We start from the raw sequence: 18364 nt of genomic DNA, 5'->3' as shown, positions 1-18364 counted from the left end.
GTCACAGCCCTAAAAAAAAAAAGAAGGAAAAAGAAAATAAAAATCCCGCGCGGCCCCACCTGTCAGCCTCTCCCTTCCTTTCCTCTGTTTTGCTCGCGCCGCGCGGCACGCGTCGCCACGCGCCGGCGTCGATCCTCGTTCCACGCGTCGACGATCCTCGATCCGCGCGCGTTCTTATCCGTGCTGAGCCGCCCCTCCCCTTATCCGCGCTCGCCCGGCCGTTCCCGCCTCAACCCTAACCCTAGCCGCCATTGCCGCCGCCGCAAGCTCCGAGCTCCGCCGGCCGCCGCGATTCGCTGCCCGCCGGTGAAGCCCTCCACGATTTAGCTCGCGCGTCCCTAGACCTCCCCATCCTCGATCGATTTGAGCCTTGACCCGGCCTCTTTCCCCTCCCTACAGGGCCGGCGACGAGCACCTCGGTCCGCCGCCGCCTCTGTCCGTCGCGCGCCCTCCGCCGCGCTTCTCGCCCGCATCACGCCGGTGAGGCTCGCCTACTCCTCCTCTTCCCCTTGCGCGCCGCCCCTGGTCTGCTCCGCCCTGCCTCGCCGCACCGGCTTGCGCCGCCGCCGCCGTCACCGCGCGTGCGCGCGCACGCCCGCGCGCGACTTCGTGGCCGCGCCCACGCCGCGGTCAAGGCCGCAGCCTACCTTGACCGGCCTGGGGTGGGTCGCTGGTCCGTGGACCCACCTGTCGGCCTCTGGCTGACGGGTGTGGCCTGATCCGGGTGTACCTAGCGAATTAGCTAGGGTTCCTTTAGGTTTTATTTCCTGCAAGCTTCCAAAATCCATAGAAAATCGTGTATAGCTCCAAAAATTATGAAACTTGTTTTGTTGGATTCCTCTAGCTGAGATCTACTTAGGAAAAATATTGTTTGCATGTTACTTTGTTGTAGATTTATCTATAGATTTATCTTGCAAAAGTGAGTTTATTGCTTAGTTATTTGTGTACTGCTTGAAAAATGTCAAACTAAATTTTGTTAGACTCCTTGTGGGGGTAGTTTTCAGTGGTGCATCTTACTCATGTGATTCCTTGCTGTTGGTTAGGGTTTTATTTCGATTTCATGCTTGCTGTCCAAAATGTGGTTTAATATGGAACTTTTTGCAGGAAAGTGATAAAATGGCAAACCAGTTTGTTAGCTTTGTTTTCATGCCTAGTTTCTATGATAATTTTCTTGGATTTGTTTAGTTCAGTTTGTATGCCTTTCCCGATTATCTTGCTTAGAGTAGCTGAAAACGGTTTTATTTATGGTTAATTCTAGGAAAATGTTTTTGCTGCAAAACCAATTTTCATGCGTTCTTTGATTTGTTCTCTGCATGCTCAAATTGTTTCATGATTTATGCATGTTGTTAAGATCATTTCTTAATTCTTGCATCGCATTCATGCATTTTAGTGACGGACCGTCGGAGAACGAACCCGTGGAACCCGCCGAGTCCGTGGAGCCCGAACCCGGAGTCCCGTTCGTGGTCGAGTCTGAAGTTAACCCAGGCAAGCAGCTAAGCATATTCATTGCACCTATTTAATCTGATTTAGTTTAGTTATATCACCGGGTAATGTTGGGTAATATATATTATGTATGTATTGCATTCTTGTACCTGCTTCCATGCATTACCTTTCCTTGATTTGTTATCCATTTCCTTGGCACTAGTTAGATAGTTAATCAACTTGACTAGATGCTTAGCCCTGCTTAGAATACTTCTTTTGCTTGCTAGAAAGGAATGGTTTGGAGTATCACACTTACCTGAGTATCCTTGTTCGCACTTGAGCATCTGGAGTTAGTAGAGTGCGTATCGAGATTCGAGCGGAATGGTAGGGCCTAGTGAATGGAGTCATATGGGCATAGTCCGCTTGGATCGTTTAAGGACCGTTCGTGGATGACGTCGGCTTTGAGCACCTTTCCGTGCTACCACATATCCAATATATGGAACGGATAAGCCAATTACCTTCCTTGACTTGATCATTGATGTACAGTCCTAGATACGTGGCCAAGGGCTATGCAGAGAGGCTTAGAGTGTCCCCGGGTGGACCTGTGAGTAGGAAGTTTAGAGATGTCCCCGGTGGAAACTAAGTCTCTACGCGTAAGCTAGGTGTGAAGATTTCAATGATTGAGCCATGTTGGGAACGGTTGATGCGAGTACCCTCTTATCCACTTTAGCGGGTTGGGTGAGTCGCATGGTCCTTGCGTCGTGTGGGTAAAGTAGTACACCCTTGCAAGGTTATAATCAATTCGAATTGCCGCGCTCTCGTTATGAGCAAGCTCTTTGTCCGTTGAACTCTTCGTAGAAAGTTTCGGTTATGTTGGAAATGGTTGATGGCACCTCTGTGCCTCATTATTTTGTATACTCTTAGTGTACTAAATTGTTTAGGGGTTTGGGCAACATTAATTAATTCTGATAGGTGATAGTGTAGAAGCTAATGCTGATGCAATAATTACTTAACCTTAAAGCTTTTACTTGAGCCAATGCATGATTCTTGCTTATTTAATCGCGTAAGTCTTGCGGAGTACCTTTTGTACTCAGGGTGCTTTCTAAACATAGTTGCAGGTGAGCCAGAGGTGGTGTTTGGCCACTTCTACCCCGCTGATCCAAACGCGGGGAAAGAGTAGGGTCGTGGTGGCTGTAATGATGTCCTTGAGCAAGGCGTCATTACTTTAGTAAGTCCTTATCGTATCTGAGCTTCGTGAGAGTATGTAAATGCAATAAACTTTATGTTTCTGTTTAATATGACTCGCGTGAGCCCAAGGCTTGTAAAGTGAAGTTTGAAACCCACCTATGTTGAACTTGTAATTAAGCTGTGAACTCTGGTTTGTATAAAACTGCTCTTTGTGGTTTATTTGGCAATGTATTCGATTGTAAACGGTATGTGCATATGCTGAATCCTGGGCGTATGTTGGAGCACATACCGGGACTACCGGATTTGATATTATTTTGGATGAATGACATGTCGGTTATTCGTGTCTCTAGATGTGGGATAACACGTGGCACGCACTCTGGCAAGCACGTGTTAACTCTCATCTGGATGATAATGACCGGCGGTTCGTTTAAAATAGTATCAAATTGGGCGGTTCTCACAGTTTTCAGCTCATTTTGGCGCACGTGAAGGTGAGCATCACAGTTCACAGCCATGATTGGTAACCACTCCATCAAGCCCAGCAAAACCATGAAAGATTGGCATCTCCTTAAGCCAATCAAGAACCATGGGTTCAACATCAGACGTCCCTAAAAATAGTTGCAATAATTGGCTGGTTGCTTCCTATCAGTTGCAAGCTTGCCGCTCCAAATTTTTTATTAGAAATGTGATTCTCGGAGTTTATTTTATTTTTTGAGCAAAGTTGACTTCTCTTCTGACTAAAGAATCAGTTGCAAGTGGTAGCAAGGAACATCAACATGGGCTGTGTTTAGTTCCGCGAAAAGTTCTCAAAATTTTTCACTGACGCACATCACATCGAATCTTACGATACATGCATGTAGTATTAAATGTAGTTAAAAATATAATTAATTGCACAGTTTGGTTGTAAATGATGAGACGAATCTTTTGAGACTAATTACTTCATGGTTGGACAATAGTTGCCAAATAAAGCCGAAATGTACTATAACAACTTTTTCGCAAACTTTTCGCGAACTAAACACACCCATGGTTTCCCTTGCAGGCCAGCAGATGAGAACAAATCTTACTTGAAAAAGCCAAGCATATCACTAAAGATGGTTATAATTTGTGTTCAGAAACTCACCCTAAAATCTGGATAATTTTGTATTCAGTAGCTTAACTTTATTGGAATGTGCAATTTAGATATCAATCATTGCTTTGCACTGCACTATAGCGGGTAGCATATGCAAGTTGGACTGTGTGATGCTATCAAATGAGTAAAAAGTTGTATTCTTTGCTCAAAGTGATCCTCTGTTGACACTAATTTGCGCCAACACACTCGAAAACGCTAGAACGCGCGGATCGTCGACACGATCTTCACCAACGGGCTCCCTGCGCACAGACCGGTCAGACCGGTTGTAGCGACCGGTCAGACCGGTACTCCAGGGAGATCCGCAAAAACCTAAAAACCTCGAGCTCGGGAGGGATCCCGTCGGAGCTCGTGGATCTAGGGTTGCTCTGAGGTCGGCAGGCCACTCAGAACATCCTCGAACGCCATGGAGATGATCGAAGAACAGCAGATGAGATTGGAAAAGTTAGGGTTTGGAGGAAAAAGTAAAAGATAAATGTGTGAATCGATTGGAATTACCATCAATCGGCCGTGACCCTTCATATATATAGGGTGGGATGGACTTATCCCGCAAGAAATCATATTACAAGATCTAAATCTATTGAAATCCCTAGTTGTACTCGGATTCTACTTGGACCGGTCAGACCGGTCAACCCAACCGGTCAGACCGATCGGCTGCTGCCGGACCGACTACAGCGTCTGACCGGTCAGACCATTAGGGCGTACCGGTCAGACCGGTCTGTATTGTCTAATGCCAATTTTGGTCGTCAACATCCTCATACACTCGTGTGGTCTGGTTGCTCCACATGACTCCATGGATCGTATTATCCTCCGTACTCTGTTCCTAAAGAAAGAATTCACAGCCTGTAACCAACACTTCCAGTTGCTGGTTAATTTTGGAACCTAAGATACACTTGCACGAATGTTTGCCGTGTGCTACAAGCCTGCTAGATTTGACGAAGTCTCAGTAGTATAAATCTGAAAATAGCTCGTGATTTGTCTGAAAAAGAAAAGTAGGGACATGCCTCTGGCTCTCTGCGCCTTTTGATTTCTCTAATATTCAGTCGTTTTATCTAAATACTATTCATCAAGGAGAAAATGTATACGCCAATTACTCATTTTTTTTCCATTTTTACCATGAACCAAAAAATGACCCTCACCTTCAATCAACAGCAGTGTTAACTGCTAACCGCGTGTAAAATCTACAAGTTGGGTGAATTTGTACTAAATAACATGTAATAAGTAAGATGGAATTCTCCCATCTTGTACCCTTTTTTATATATGCAATTCCCCCAGCTCTTCTCTTTCCAAAATTTCTGATCTTCCACACCTCCTAGGACTTTTTGCAAGGGCTGGAAAGATTGCAGCATTTTGTGCAAATTAAGCATGCAAATATTCAGAACTAAAATGTAAATTACCAATCAAATGGAAAAGGGAAAAAAGACCAGCGATATTGCTAGCTAGCTAGCTCCGCCTGCAAGAACAAATCTTCGATCCGTCTCAGGCAGGTGGTCATGAGGCCTCCTGGAGCTCCACCACGACGACGGCCTTCTCCTCCTTGGCGCCCGCGTTGCGGAGCAGCCGCCGCACCGCCGCGATGAGCCGCTCGGCCGGGCCGGCGTCCGGCGCCCGTCAAGCGCCCCCGCAGAAGGCGGCGTGCCTCGCGATCGCCGCCTCCACTTCAGCTCGACCCACCCCGGCAGCGACCTCCTCGCTCACGGTGTCGCCGCAGAGCCCGCACAGCCAGCGCCCGCCGTACCGCGCGCGCACCCCGCCGCGTACGCCGGCGTGCACTCCTCCCTGAGCCCGCAGCACGCGCAGACCTCCCACTCCTCCACCTCGGCCGCGGCCACAATGCCGGCGCCACCTCTTGCCGCCGCCGCCGCGGACATGAGGGAGAAGCCCAAAGAATCTGTAAGATGAAGCTGCTTGGTGGGCGGAAGGAAGGGGGATCAGAACTGCTCTGCGAGTCCGAACTCTGAATACACCAGCGGAAGGACATGGAGGTGCTACTCGCCGGTGGTGAGGGTGTGGGGGAGAAGGGGTGGATGGACAGGTGGTTCGTCCATGGGGGAGGAGGTGGAGGGCAGCGAGCTGCGATTGGTGGAGCAGCTTGCTCTGTGGGGATTGCGGCTTTGTATTCGGCGAGCTGGAATGGGGGAGTCCGTGAGGCGGGATGCGGAGGTTAAAATGGCGGAAGGAGGGTGGGACGGTGGGTGAGGGTTGGAGTGGTCCCGCAGCCTTATGATTGAGGTAGATTTGCTTGGGGGTTTTGGCGAGCTTTGATTTAGAACCCGTGGCTGCTGAGCTGGCAGTGACAGCGATGCACATTGGTACGATGGCTATGCCGAGTCTCCAAATCTCAACTCATGGTTGGTTAAGTTCAAACAATGCTCTGGTCTACTCCCTCCATCCTGAAATGTAGAGTATTTTGGGTTTTTTTAGACATATTATGGAGATAGAGAAAAGACGCATGACTCCTCATTAGTGCATTGTTCATTAATCAATTCTTAATTTTAGTATGTCTTTTTTTTACTCCTTCGGCCAACCATAATTGACTTTTTACAAACTAGCCACCGAAACTCAGGAGACTTAGCATTTTTTTTGCAAAGGATCTTAGAATACCTTACGTTTGCAAATTTTGAACTCTCTAATGTCTTATATTACAGGACAGAGGGGATTATATAGATAACTTGCACTAGAGTTACTTACCTATTTCATGTTGTATTGGGGTCAAATTCTTATCGAGCTTAGTGTAAACGTAATCATAAAAAAAAGTAAAAGTGTTTTTCCGTAACAGTGAATTATGATGTGCCTTTTCATGCTTCCTCTTTGGGAAACTTTTAATGGTTTGTGCATAAATCAGGTTCTGGCTATATGATGCGTTGGGACACATCTACTGCCTGTTTTCTCAAAAACACAAACACACATCCATACTGCCCCCTGCACCACATCATAAGATGTTTTATTTGGTAAACTTTATGTGTACGCTTAGCTCGCCACCTTTCGATTGGTAACCATATAATTAAACGAGGACCTACGGGGGGAACACTAACTGGAGGTGCCACGTAAGGAGATAAGCTGGCATTAGATGCCAGCACTGAACAGATATGTGCTCCACCACAGCACTGTGGTGCTGACCGGCGCCGATCTGGACAGCCACGGGCCTACTTGCCTCGCTCTTTTATGCCCTCATCAAGTGATCTTGTGGGCTAAAAATCCTGAAGATTATAACATAGCAAATGGGGACCGGCCAGGTGACTCGAACATTAGTGGCATAAGTGAGTTATGAGCATTCTCTATTCACGGCGTTTGATAGAGCTACTCTATCAACAATTTCCTGTAAGAAATGATTATTGTTGGATTGATCTCTCCACTAATGGGCCCAACGGCCCATTGAACCCTAGATCTGCGCCCTGATTGGGGGCGCCCAGCCCAACTATGGTTGGGGGGGGGCTGTCACCCTGTGCTATATAAAGATGGTGGGGGCCGGCGGCTCTGGTAACGAGGTTCGTCGCACCCGTACATCCCCACCTACAAACCCTAATACGATCTCTAGGGAGCGCAGGCAGTGACGGGAAGCCCGCCGCCACACTGACGTCTCCGCCTCCGCTGTCGACACTGACTCCCCGGCGTTGGCGCCGTCGTCCACGACTACGCCGTCACGATCGTGAGGCCGCTGCGTCACTCGCCGCTGCCCTAGCGCAGATCTCCATCAACGAACCTGAGATGGCCGGATCGTCCTCAAGCGGTGGTGGTGACTAGGGCTGGAAAAAAAGCTCGCGGCTCGAAGCTCGGCTCGGGCTCGGTGCGGCTCGGCTCGGCACGGAGCGGCTCGCGAGCTTGGAACGAGCCGAGCCGGCGAGCTTGGAACGAGCCGAGCCGAGCCTCTTTTCTCGGCTCGCTAAAACGCCGAGCCGAGCCGAGCCGGCTCGCGAGCTGAGGCCAAACCAAGCAACCAGCCCAAATTGCCAGCGGCCAGCCCACCAAAGCTATATTCTGTTATGAACTTTATGCCTTTTTTCTTGCTGTTACATTCATGAACTTAATTAGTGGGGCTAAGAGAACCTTGCTGTTAAGACTTAAAGAACATTGTTGTTTGCCTTATTCTAGCCTTTGTCGTTTGCATTTTTCCTACAAAAACTGCTCCATAATGCAATGGGCTGTGTGGCTCGCGAGCCGATAACGAGCCGAGCCGAGCCTCTTCTATGGGCTCGTGAAATTGCCGAGCCGAGCCAGGCTCGGCTCGCTGCACGACCGAGCCGAAGCGAGCCGAGCCGAGTCGAGCCTGGCTCGGCTCGGCTCGTTTCCAGCCCTAGTGGTGACGGTCTCTCTCTCCCTCTCTGTGTACTCTCTGTGTAGATCTAGGAACCACTTGTACTTGAGCAAAGGAAAGAGAAAGAAATCCCTCTCGATTGTGCACTGTGTTGATCTTATAGTTCTTACAATGGTATCAGTCACCTATACTAGTGTAGATCGAGTTGGGAAAGGATGGATTCATTTCGAATCAAAGAAACAGAGAGCAAGAACACCGATCTCGAATCAGAAAAGCCACAGAAAGCATCGATTTGACTAAAGTCGAACAAAGAAAGAAAGAACTTGTGTCAAATCGGATCGAGAAAAAACAAACCCTAACCCTAGTCAAAGGACAGAGACGACGAGCCTTACCTATGCTCTCGTCGCTAGCACCAACGTCGGCCACCGCCGCACGTCAAAGGCACCCGCGGCGCTGGTACGCTGGCGCATGGGATGGAACCGCGCCGCCCCTCGTCGGCGCGCGGCACAGAGCCAGACTCCGCGCGCGGGGGTGCTCCGGAAAGGGCACCACCGCCAACCCGCTCGACGGCGGCGCACTCCCGCACGGGAGAGCGCGCGCCGGCGAAGGGGGCGGCGGCGGCGCCGATCGTTTCCTCCTCCGGCCAGAGAGCCACCGCCGTCGAGGGTTTGCGGAGAGAACCGACCGTCGAGGGTTTTTGATCCCGTGAAAATCAAGGGGCGCCGTTGGATCGGTTTCGACGGCCACGATCGAATGGAGCTTGTGGCAGGCCGAATTCGGCCCAGGTTGGCGCCGTGCGCGGGTTGGTTTGGCAGCCCAGGCCTAGGCTGCAGCTTGGGCGTAGGGACGTTACGTGCGCACGGGCAGGCTTTGCCTGCTGGGCCGCCGTGATGGCCATGTTCGGCCCAACCGGGGCGCGCAAAGTGCTGGCCGGACTCGGGCCGATTTTTCGAGTCGGGCCGAGTGTTCGGCTCAGAACAGGAAAGAAAAATTTAAGGTTTTTCATTATTTCAGAGGCAATTTTGGTAGTTTTTTTTATAGTCTTTTGATCTCTATCCATATTTGAACCAACGGGATAGTTTGTTTAGAGAAAAGAAAAGTTGTACAGTCCTATTGCTTCTGAATATATGTGTTTTACAAGTTTCCGCTGCAAAGTTTAAAGTTATTTGCTCTCTAATTTAATTCGAACCAACGGGATAATTAAATTGTACATCATGTTTTAAAGAGATTACTTGAAAAGTGTATTATTATATTGTTATTTTCTGACCAGCATTGTTAATATCAATATCATAATTTTTGTATAGTTCTTGTGCATTTATTTCTATTTCTTGTATAGTTCTTGTGCATTTATTTCTATTTCTGCCCAACAGTGATATAGATTTAATTGCATAAATAGTTGTATGTTCTATTTTGACCAACGTTGCAATTATTATATGTAATTATTGTTATTATGTTCTCACTATCTTTGAAATTTTCAGCGGGGATGAACTTGATGGGCTTCATCAATCACATCCCGACCCTCAAAGGAGACAACTATGGCGAATGGATCAAGAAAGTTAAACTTGCTTTCGTCTGTGGAGAGGTGAATGAGATCATCACCACTCCAAAGCCCATAAAGCCACCGTCTCCGGTGAGAGCGACAGATGACACTAATGCACAGTGGCAGAAAAAGGAGAGGGATCATGCTCCCATAAGGATGGCATATGATCTGAAAAACACAAAGTGGACCAATGCCAACAAGAAATGTGTGGCAGTAATAAAGAACACAATTGAGCCTAACATTTTGGGCTCAATTGGAGAGTGTGATACTGCTGCAGAGTACCTTGAAAAGATAAAGAATCAGTTTACTGGTTCTTCAAAGACTTATGCCACACAAATCATAGAGCAGTTGGTCACAAAGAAGTACTATGGCGGTGCCGGTACTATAAGGGATCATATCATGGGAATGAGCACCTTGAACTCCAAGCTCAAACCAATGGACTTGGATCTCTAGGAAGAGTTTCTTGTTCACCTAGTGTTCGCCTCTCTGCCAAAAGAGTTTGCAACATTTGTTGTAAACTACAACTCACAGCCAGAGAAGTGGAACATGAAAAAGGCAATAGCAATGTGTGTGCAAGAAGAAGATAGATTAAAGCGACAGAATGATGGTTCACTTAACTTTGTGCACAATAAAAAGAAAAGGCCTTTCCAAGCTGGCTCTTCCTCACAGTCCAAAGACAAAGCTCCTATGCCACATAAGTATCAGCAATAGCGCCCTCCAGCGGAAGATGAGTGCTTCCACTGCCATAACAAGGGGCATCGTAAAGCAGATTGTCCCAGCTACTTAAAGATGATAATGGCAAAAAATGGTGATAATGTAATTTCATTTGTAAATAAATTCCTGTATATACAGTTTTCTAAATCTACTTGGTGGATTAACTCTGGTGCAACTGTGCATGTTGCAAATTCTTTACAGGGGTTCCTTTCTACAAGGACTACGCTAAGAAGCGAAAGACACATTAAAGTTGCGAACGGAGTACAAGCAGAAGTTGAAGCTGTTGGCGATGTCTCCCTCGAGCTAGTTAATGGCTTTATGCTTGTATTAAGAGATGTTTTATTTGTTCCTTCGCTTCAAAGAAACTTGATTAGTGTGTCATGTCTAGACAAAGATGGTTATGGTTGCCATTTTGAAAATGGCAAATGTGAACTATGGTTTGATAATAATTGTGTTGGTGATGCTTTCCTTCACAATGAGCCTTATTTATTATCTATGCATGATAAAGTATATTCTGTGTGTGATGTGAATGTTAATGAGTCCTTGTCAAAGAAAGAAACAAAGAAAAGAAAGAGAACTCAAGTTGAATCGTCGAAATTATGTCACTGTCGTTTAGGCCATATTTCAAGGGGGAGAATTGAAAGATTAGTAAAGAATGAAATTCTTCATTCACTAGAGTTCTCTGATCTTGAACAATGCATAGAATGCATTGAAGGAAAATTTGTAAAGCAAATTAAAAAGGGTGCCAAACGAAGCGCAGGAATTTTAGAGATAATTCACACAGACATTTGTGGTCCTTTTCCTGTGCGAAGTGTGGATGGTTGTGACTCGTTCATAACATTCACAGATGATTACTCCCGTTTTGGATACATTTATCCAATTAAAGAAAGATCTGAGGCATTGGATAAATTTAAGATATTCAAAGCTGAAGTTGAAATATTTGGTCGTTTGTAATAGAATTAGACTATGGTTACCGATATCTGCTTGAAGTATATTCTGAGTTATCAAGTATATGCTTCTTGTCATGGTTGCGTTATTATTCAATGCTTGCATTGCATGATCGCCCTGTGCTGGAGATGGTTAGTCTTTTGTTCTTAGAACTCTATCAACTGCTCCAGTATTCGTATGATTGCTCTAGTGTGATGTCTGTCCATCCGAAGGGTGGGAGCTCCGCGCGGGACACTAGAGTATCCCTTACTAGTGTAGACATGGTGTCTAGATTAGCTAAGAGTTGCTGGATGTCAACTATACCCACGGTTTGTAGAGGTAGCCGGTAGGTGGTGACAGCCCTGTTCGAGCCTTTTAGTAATCCTTCACGTTCGGTATGGGGGGGTAGGAGGTACATAAAGTCGCCGGGGTGTACGGGCTCCTCCCGTTACTTCGATAGTGATCTCCCTATTGTGTAGTTTAATCTCTGACGAGCTAACCAATGAGAAAGTGTAGATATAGCTAGCCTAGCACAGCTCGTCTCCAGCAGTTCCTGGAGCTCTGCATTACTTTTGTTATCAAGGGTGTATCGCAAGATGCATTCCGGCTACGTCTGTTTCCGTCCTCTTTATTGGGGAGAGCGAAGCAATGGTTTTATGCTAACAAGGCTGCTGTGGATACTTGGGACAAATGTGCCAAGGAGTTCCTCTCGAAGTTCTTCCCGATGGGCAAAACCAATGCTCTTCGTGGTCGGATTTCGAACTTCCAGCAGGCATCAAATGTGTCAATTCCGGAAGCTTGGGAGAGGCTTTAGGAGTACATTCTGGCGTGTCCGCACCATGGAATGGATAATTGACTCATTCTACAGAACTTCTACAATGGGTTGACATAGTCATCCCGTGATCATGTGGATGCCACTCGGGTGGAGCTTTTTTCTCGCTGACCATTGAAAGAGCTACATCATTGATCGAGAAGATGGTTTCCAACCAAGGTTGGAGCGATGATCGCCTCCAACCGCGCCAGCGAGGTATGCACTCCGTCAAGGAGTCCGACATGCTCGCTATGAAGATTGATCTCCTCCTCAAGAAATTTGAGGATTATTCCTAAGATAAGGCTCAGATACAAACACTTCAAGCATTGGAAACTCGCATGACGTGCGAGGTCTGCGGGAATGTTGGACATTCGGGCGACAATTGCCCAGAAACTCAAGAAGAAGCTCTATTCCTCAATGGCAGCAATGGGTTTCGTCCACAAGGAGGTCAGGAGTGGAATCAACCACGCCCATATTACCAAGGAGGGTAATGGGAATTCGAATTCTTTCGGTCCTAACCAGCCTACCTTGAGAGATCTTGTCTACGGCCAAGCGAAGATCAATGAGTCCCTTCAGAAGAAGTTGGCCGCTTTAGACAAATTTATGGAGACTGTCCATGCCAAGATGGACGGATTCTCCACGGCTATGAAGAACCAGCTGAGTTTTAATAAGGCGCTAGAAACTCAATTGGCTCAACTAGCTGCTGCTACACCTGCGGCTGAACTAGAGAAGATTTCGGGGCAACCCGAGTCTACTCTAGAAAGCGTGAATGTCATCAATGCTATGTGGAAAGAGCCCCTTAGTAGGACACACCTTAGCTATGCAGAGAAGCTCACACGCCCAAAAAGAGGTGCGTGGGGCGAGTTAGCAGCCACAATAAGAGAAGATCCCGGAACCCTAGTGATCAGCTGCTCAATCTCTGATTATGAATTTGATCACGCCCTTTGTGACCTTGGAGCTAGCGTCAACATCATGCCCAAGGTAACTTTCGAGAAGCTAGGCTATCCATCAATTTCTCCTACCACTATGTGTGTTCAGCTGGCAGATTTCATGATAAGATATCCAGAAAGAGTTGTGGAAAGGTTAACGGTAAAAGTCAAGAATACCTACATATTGGTGGACTTCGTAGTCCTTGATATAGAAGGAGATATTGGAATTCCGCTCATACTTGGGCGACCATTCCTCAAGGATACAAATACCAGAATTAATGTGGGGAGAGGAAGAATCAGCCTCTGTATCATGGAAAAGACCATGAAATTTAAGTTCCAAAACAAGAGAGAGGTATTCCTGATTCATGAGGATAGTTAGAAACAAAGGCAATGAGTAGAGCCCGGTTGGGATGATCAAGACTATCACCCTTCTTCCAAGCCAGTTTGGGAGGATTGGGAAATTCATACTCTACCAACCGAGCCAGTGGAAGATGATCAGAAGATCCTTGACTTCATTGCCAATACAGTATGGGAAGATCTGGAAATCGTCTATCCAGCATTCGAGGATCCTGTTCCTGCGCCGCCTACACCACCAAAGAAGACCAAAAAGGTGTGGCGCAAGAAGAACAAGACGTCATCGACCGCTACTACTTCTCCAGGTATGGACGAAATGACCTCAACCTGATCAGGTATGGAGAAAGGTCCTGCTTTTCGGACCCTAAACCAAGAGCTAGCTTGGGGGAGGTTCCCTCCCCTAAGTCAACTGTATCCCTTTATTTGCTTTCAATAAAATTTGATAAAAACTTTCAAAAACAAAATAAAAATTTACTATTTTATTTTCCTTTTTTATGATGCGCGGTAAGAATGTTTTAACTCCCTTTTGATAAGTTGAAATGATGAGTTTGCTTTGCTCTATCATGTCTGTTGTGCCTAGTTTGAAAATAAGAGTTCTCTTGAGTTTATATTAGTTGGTTATATAAATATATTGCCAATAAACATGAAAGTTCTGTGGGTTGCATATGTTTGATCCGAGTCTAAGTTGTTGTGAGTTCAGATATGGTAAATAAGGTTATGCAAGCTTGTTCTAGTGATGCTTGAAGTCTGGAGTTGTTTTCGAAAATAAATAAATTAAAAGGCAAGTTCCCCAGCGATATGCAATGTTCTACCAGAGCCATATGTCATATTCCATGAAAAAAATCCTAATACATATGCTGCTTGATGTTCTGTTGAGTTTTGTCAAATTGGGTGACCCTAGTGAGATACTCTTCATGCTTTCTCGATCATAAGCACGTACACGTCCCATCCATTTGATATATTTATACACTGGGAATTAGCACCACCATCCATTCCACATCAATAAATGCTCCATGTCTCGGTGATCTCTCTCGTAGAACATCCCTGAAATAAAACAAAGTCAGATTATGGTTGCCCCAAAAAGAAGAGAAAAGATGGCATGCCAAAGAAGCATGACCCAAAAAGAGAGAGAGAGAGAGACAGGGATGATTCGAGAGAGAAAAGCCATTACCTCAAGGAGTAAGCCATATTCATCCATCCATCCATCCACTCATACACTTGCACCTTTTGATCGAGATTGCATGACTTGTTTCTCCATGGATCATCTCTTTGACTTTACAATAAATAGAATACAAGTGTGCCCTGTTCTTATCCTACCTTGAGCTCCACAAAGGCTTGTAGTAGTATGGAAGATCAAAGGCAAACACTGCCCTGGTAAGAAAATACAAGATGAGTGCCTCGAGAGAGTTATCCTGGGAGCTTTGCCATGTTTTCAAAAATCTTTCAAAAAAGTGTCTCCAGATGGATTGCGGATCTATGAACAAGTACTACTTTATACACCGTTCTAACTCTCAACAGCCCAAGACAAGGAGACAGCTAAAAAGCCCCATGAGGGAGTAAGGTAATTGGGCAAATGTATGCTAACCAACTTATTTAAGCTTATAGATGAATCTCTTTGCTTCAGACTATGACAGGTAAGGTACGAGTCAAAGTGATTTTCTGATCAACAACCTGATTTGTCCTACTTTGCTCGGGACAAGCAAAGGATAGCTTGGGGGATCTTGTTGATGCTCCCTAACGACCATTTCCAGGCGTCAACTTGATCAGAAAATCATGAGAGTTTACATTTCTTACACGCATCCTTATCTAATAAAGTCCCTAAACCACACTTTACCTTTTAGAATATGCAAGTTGTGTTTTCAAGCTAATATGCAGGTTACAAGCACACTTTGGCCCGACATAAAATTACAGAAATTATTAGAGCACCGATTTAGGGTCAGATGGACCAAAAGTGATGCAAGAACCCAATTCAAACAAGTCAAGACAAGCCAACCCCAACATGGATCAGACGAGGAGGCCCAAGACAGCCTGCCAGAAGAAGTTGGGGGCGGTTGGTGGCCCGGGCAGGCCGACTGTAACACCCCAGGTGTTTCATTAGCTAAACCAGGGTCTTTAGCACCAAATCTTGTACCTTAACCAAGAAATGTCAAAACAAATGCATGTGTGTATGTGTATGTGTGCCTAGGTCAGGAAACTCAATTAACTTTCAAACCAAAGCAAGTAGGTTTATGAAAATGAATAGACATGTTCACCATGAAAAGCTTTGTAAATGTCTAGTTGAACGCTAGGGGTACAAATGATAAAAATCACATGAAATGATAAGTTATTTGAATTATAGTTTTCGGAAATTTAAAATAACTTTTAAACCTTTGCTCGAATAAACTTTTTCCTGAAATAAAAGTTGTAGGTTTTTAAATTCTCTGCAACTTTCGTATTCAGAGTTTTCTTTGTTTCAAAAGGAATTCTTGAGAAAAAAATTTGATTTTTGAATCAATCAATTCACTTCTCTCTCTTTTTCCCTCTTTCCTCCCCTGTTCCTGCCGACCGAGCAGAGCCGATGGCCGTGTGCCGTTTCCCGGCCACGCGCCGCTTCCTCACCGCGCCCCCAGTCCGCTCCACCTCGGCTGCTCCCGTAGCTTCTCGGATTCTCCACGCGGCACTCTTTCCTAGCGCGCACGCCGAGGACGACCGTCGGTGCGCCACGGCGACGAACGGGCCGATGCAGTGCCGTGAACCAATTCCCCAGCCGCTCGCGCCCCTCACCTGGCTTTCCTCCCTCCCTTTGCTTCGCAAATGAGCCTCCTTCCTCCCCCTCTACTTCACTCCCTGCTCCAGGCTCCCGGCCGAGCTGCCTACGGTGTCCAGGGCCGCCATTAGCGCCGCCGCTCCTAGGCTTCCGCGGAGCCCATCCTTCCGCTCTTCCTCGCGCCCCACAGACCCCTCAGCCAGCTCCACCTCGCCGCCCTGAACCTCCTGCACCCGGCCACCCCCTCCTTTTCCCTCTGGAGCGCCGCCGCCGCCGGTTCAGTCCGCCTCCGGCCGCCCTCTTCGCGGCGAGCCCACCACGGTCCACATCCGCGAGCTCCAAGCCCCTCCAAAGGTAGCTCTTGTGCCCCTCTCTCTTTTCCCCTTCGAATCCCCTACCGCCGGAGACCCTGTACGCCGGAAATGGCGCCGCCCTTGCTCCCCTGTTTCGCGGCCAGGGACTTTCCCTGAGAAGAAGCCAAAGTCCAGGGGGCCAAGTGCAAAAACGCCTTGAACTCAAAACAGCAAACTTTGAAAATTCCTAGAAATTCGTAGAAAAATCGGAAAAATGCAAATCCAATTGTTTTGGAATCCTTGCAACAATATCTACAACTTTCTTTACATGCACATATTTAATTTCTGTCGGTATTTTAATCTAGGAAAAAGATTAGATTTCATAGACTATAATTGTTCTAGGAGTTCTACTTAGAATCTATAGGTGATTTTTGGCTGGTAGGTAGCGCAGTCCATGATTAGTGTTGTGTAAAAATTTGAGCACCATTTGACCTTTGTAACTAGATGAAACCCTAGTCTTGGCTAGATCTAATAAAATGTTTTGCTTTTTATTTCTGGATGTTATGACTTAGATATATGTATGAAACTTTTTCTGTGTACTTCCAATACTAAATTAGAACCTCTATCTAAGTTTCAATATTTTTAGATTTGTGTAGCTATTTATTTGATTTAATGCTTGTTTAGTAGCTAGTAATTATGATAAATAGTTTATGTTGATAATAAATCATGAAAATATTTCTGAGTTTTCTTTTTGAATAGTTTAGCTTGTCCATGGAGTTTGAGCCCTAGTTCATGACCAGAACAGGGTCTAAAAATTAATCTTGTTAAACTAATGTATGTTTTGTTTATTTTCTCCTATTTAGTTATGTGCATAATAAATCCTGAAAAATTCACAGTAGCTAATTCATTCCTTTTTAGACCTACTGTTAAAGTTTGAGTTTCTTTTATACTCTAGTCTGACCTGTGTAATTCAATCTTGTTCTAGGAGTTGTCTGATTACATGAATTGTTCTGGTTATTTGGCTACAAGTGTTGGGATGATTTTTTGCAGGATAGTTAGTTTTGTTTATCTTATGTTTGATGTAATTTTTTGTTGAATTTGTTGCTAATTATGTGTTGAGTTGTTGATTTATTAGCAAACCGTGATTTACGTGTTATAGGAAACCACTTCAACATGCTTGGTGAAGTTAGTATAGTTCTTTTGTGAGGTTGATCATGTTGTCTTGCGTAGTTAGAAATGTTGAGTTACTACTCTATAAACGATTGCCCAGTAAAATATGAGTGGAAGTGTTTCACTCTTAAACTTCGGGTTTTACTCGAATTACAACTTTTTAGTGAAGCAAGTTATAAGTTGTTATCGTCACACAACTCATACATGTGCATTTCATATAGATTCGACTACTCTTGCTGACGGAACATACGAGCTGGTGCCCGAGTCCGAGAGTGAGCAGCGTGAAGCTCAAGTGAACCTAACTGAAGCTACTGAAGACCCGAACCCGATTTCGGAAGAGCCCAGAACTAGTTACGCCCAGGAAGGCAAGCCCCGGAGCATGTCCTTCTATTTTAAATTATGTAACTTATTATTGTTCCTATCTACTTGTGCATTTAAGTTACAGGATTTGACTGAAACCTTAGTTGCATGATCCTAGGTACCGATGCTTGAACACTAGTATGTGTAGGTCGCTAGTTAGCTATGCTAATGGTTCGGTAGAAGTCGAGTGATTTCCGGTCACTCGCGAGAAATTATAGGAATTGGTTGTTTACTACTTGCTACCACTATAAGGTCTACGGGCGGGGTCGTGATACTCTGGATGCCCCGTCTGTTTAGTGAAAAGTGATAAGGCCGCAGTGTGTGGTAGTGGTGGTTAAGCGTTTGAACGTACTAATCACATGCTGAGAATATGGTAATCGGTAAGCTTAAGTACTGGATTGAACCGCAGCCGGAATATACTCCCCACCGTCTTGAACTCGTTCACATCTAGCTAATGGCGAGTACAGAGTCGTCGTACTGCTGTACTTGAGGGCGGTGGGCCTGTTCCGTGAAGCGGGAATTGAAGGGAAGA

General features: G+C 45.8%; 1 pseudogene; it reads right to left on the bottom strand.

The window, feature by feature from the left end:
• Positions 1-4983: 4983 nt before the first annotated feature.
• LOC120687336 lies at positions 4984-5604 on the bottom strand (annotated as a pseudogene).
• Positions 5605-18364: the final 12760 nt, after the last annotated feature.

Source organism: Panicum virgatum, chromosome 9N, assembly GCF_016808335.1.
Source record: "Panicum virgatum strain AP13 chromosome 9N, P.virgatum_v5, whole genome shotgun sequence".
NCBI classification, from domain to species: Eukaryota; Viridiplantae; Streptophyta; class Magnoliopsida; order Poales; family Poaceae; genus Panicum; species Panicum virgatum.
Note: the sequence above shows the minus strand (reverse complement) of the source record. Positions and strands in the feature narration are given on the sequence as shown.